Here is a 4,036-nt window from a genome sequence, read left to right on the forward strand (position 1 = left end):
ATGTAAACATGAACATAATTGTGTTTGTTGTGGCAGTTTACAGCTTGCAGCAGTTAAAAGTGCACTGAAAATAGGAATATTGAATATAAAATGTGGTTTATAAAAGTGACATTTCTTATTGAACTTATCATATATATGTTAGGAATTAGGCATGATTGATTTTTTAAAAATAGAGTGCCCTGAGTTCTAAAACTCAGAAATGAGTTAGCATTTTAGCAGGCCTGGTTGTAAATTTGCAAATCTTAGAACAGCGCAGGAATTCCCGACCATACTCTGCCTTGATCTGCCTTGCAATGGTAAAGGTTGATGTTGTGTTTTCAGTCTACTTTCATTGCCATTAAGTGCCCCAAAATAAGTTACTGCAGGTTTAAGAGTTGTGTTTTAACAATGTGAGGACCAGTTTACTTTAAGAGATGTTAATACCAGAGTTAAGACAGTTTAAGGCTAACCTGAGGATAATGTATGTTTATCGACATCTAGTGGTCAAAGTGATGAACTGCAGCACTACATCAAAAGTCAAAGTAGCGTCAATGCAGAAATGATTGTGCTCATACTTCCGGTGTATTCTTTCAAAATAAAGACCATAGCGAAACACTTAAAAACGAAATAACAGCAGGTATGTTGAGAAGTAATTATGTTGAGAGGGTGAGGAAACTAGGAATATCCATTTCAAGCACTTTTTTTAAAGGTTTACTTACAGTTGCACCACATTGAACACACACAGACACACACACAGACACACACACACACACACACACACACACACACACACACACACTCACACACAGACACACAGACACACACACATATAGCAGGCAGGCATCATGCCCCACCCTCTGGTCAGTCATCCTCACCTCCCTTGTCTGTGACGTCCATGTTTCTGCCTCACTCTCCCACTGAGTGCATCTGCTCTCCTATCTAATCTTTGCCTAAAATCACAGAGATAATCCTGCATCCATCTGTCCTGAGAAAAAGACAGAGAAAGACAGAGAACTGACATTGCGCTCATGATGTAGGCCTAAAAAAAAAAAAAAAAAAAAAAAATCAACACTAATTTAATGTGTCATCATGCTGTCAGTGATAAATCCTAATGACATGACTGTGCTGAAATAGTGACCTCATTTTAAATCGCTTAATTTTTTATTATAGACAAGGATATCATCTCACATTTACATCTTTTATACATAGAATATTTTCTACATCTCTGCATGTTTAAATATGATTGTTTCCTTTTTTTATTTTTACACTTTTTCCCACCACACATTTCATCAAGAAGGAGGAGGACAACATTGGAACAGCCATAAACTGAGACAAAGAGAAACTTGATTAAAAATACACCGATACAACACTTAGAAATAAAATTGTTCACAGGAATAATCATTCATGTCTTTTAGACACTTCACCCAAAACAAAATTTGCCTTAATCACTTTTAAAAATAATTTATTGACATACGAACACATTTCACCATGAAACCCTCATTTGAACCAAATAAATTCTTTTTAACATTCCAACAGAGTATTTTCTCACAAAAGTGAGCTCACATCACAAACCCTCTACACGTTAAAGAGAATTAGATTCTTGATCTGAAAAAGAGCTGTCTGCAAATGTACTTTTTAATAGATAAGTAAAATAAAAAACACTGTGTGTTGGCATGACCTGTGAGTACACGCAGAGGGCAAAAGTTGTGTGTGTGCATGTTTGTGTGTGCATGCACATGTTGTTTCATGTATGTCAGCTCTATCTACTGTATGTGCCAGCGCAGAAAAATGTACTGTGCAGCTTGTACAATGCGACAGTTCCTCTCCTGTATGAGCATGTTAGTGTCCTCTGAGGAGAAGCACCTCTGGACTCCATTACCCTGCTGTCAGTGTGTCAAGATGAAGAGGGTGCTGCATTTAAAGGGCACGAGAGGAGCTGATGTGATTGGCCATGATTGTTACCAAACCTTAATACACCCTTTGATAATGGATTATAATAGACTCTTCTTGTTTCCATGGGTGCGCTTCACACCATACAGCCATGTCAATACAAAATAGTGTGCCACCACTCCCTCTGCACTCTGTGCATGGTGCATTTGACTGTGCTTGCATAAAATTAGCACCCTGTGTGTGTGTGTGTATGTGTTTGTGTGTGTAAAAGGAAGAGAGGGATGGCGAGATACTGCACTGCTGTGCTCATTAAAACATGCTCACCGCACAATGTTTCAGCACCTGCACCCAACACAACAACACACTCACTGTCACACACACAGACACAAAGACAATCTGAAAAGCTCTGACCCACCAACTCAAAAGTGGCTGTCATTTAGATACTAAAGTATTGAGGCAATTAATAGACATAGGTATTTGAATTTTAACAGCCACTGGAGACTTAATTTTGAAATTCAAACATCACTGAATTCATAGCATTGAAGAATTTTACTTAGAAAACCACGTATCTGAATTTGTTTGCGCTGTAATGCCTCTTTGAAATTCAAATGTGACATTTAATTTTTTTTACTGCTCACAAATTCAGATCGAAGAATTCAAGTTTCATAATTAAAAAAATAGATTCAGGTTTCTCAAATTTGACTGGTCATACTCAGATATAAAAATTCAATTAAACATTGGTCAATTCAACTGGTCAGAACATTCAAACTTGATTGCTTATCCTGTCCTGGATGTTGCTATTTGAGTTTTTTTAAAATTTGTTTTTTAAACTTTAATCTTTAGATCTGAATTTGACCAACTGAATTTAAGCATCCTGATTTTTTTCAGTCGAAATGTATTTGTTCTCAGTTTCTTTTTGAAATCAAAATATGAAATGATTTGTAGTTTCACAAATTTAGATCCAAAAAACAACACAAAACACACACCCACATACACACAGATTCAGGGTGCTCAAATTCCATCCATCCATCCATCCATTCATCCATCCATCCATCCATCCATCCATCCATCCATCCATCCATCCATCCATCCATCCATTCATGTGCTTATCCGGGGCCTCTGCTCAAATTCAACTGGTCAAATTTAGAACTAAAGATTTAAGTTGAAAATAAATAAATAAATAAATAAATAAAACAGGACAGGCAATCAAGCCTAAATGTTTTGGCCAATTAAATTTAAGCAACCTGAATCTGTTTTTTCAAAATTCAAATATTTATATCTCTTTTTTGCCTCCATACTGAAGATATTGAAACAGCATCAGCAGAGAGGAGAAGACAGAGAGCATCCTGTTAAATACAGGGAGGAAGACGGAGGGAGAGGCAGCCACAGAGACACAGAGAAAGGCCGGAACAGAGGCAGCACGTGCTGTGGTGTGCCTGGGAATATTATAACTGTTGTTCCATGCTGGTTACGCAGTGGAACAGTTCAGCAACTATCACACTCTACTTGTCATTCTGGGCCACCTCTCTAATGGGAGCGCACATACCAAATGGAAAGTCACAAATGTCAGATGATTACTCATCTGACCCATAAACGTGGCTGGACGTGACCTAGTTTGGTCAGACCCAGGTGAGATTCAGCTAGACACCACATGCAAGCTCAAAAACACACCTTTGCACATTCCAGTGCACACACACACACACACACATAAAGGGGAGCCTGTTGTAACAAAAGCTTCACAGCTTTAAACACACAAATACAGACCGATACAACACCTAAGCACCTTATTCCTCTTTGACTCAATAATTTGAAAGTCATCGCCATGTGTGTGCATACTTTAATTATGCATTGCTTTGGAATCATAATGTTTGCATTGGCAAAGGGAAATTAACTGGATGCATCCAGCATCTGGATAAGATTGTCCACAAGGGGCCTCGCTCATAAAAACACATTAGCTTTTAGTTTGTGTATTGATTTTTTTTATCATATGCTCAGTGTGATTTCTATCAAGGCTGAGAGCCTTGAGAGTAATATAGACTAGAAAGTGTGAGCAGTCCACAGACGTGACATCACATTTTGTATTTAGTAGCTAAGTTTCAAAGGTGGGACCACGTCAGTTTTGCAAATCACAACTAAGTCTCAAGTCTTTGCACTTAACTAGTCCTAA

This window comes from Epinephelus moara, chromosome 18 (assembly GCF_006386435.1).
Source record: "Epinephelus moara isolate mb chromosome 18, YSFRI_EMoa_1.0, whole genome shotgun sequence".
In the NCBI taxonomy this organism is placed as follows: Eukaryota; Metazoa; Chordata; class Actinopteri; order Perciformes; family Serranidae; genus Epinephelus; species Epinephelus moara.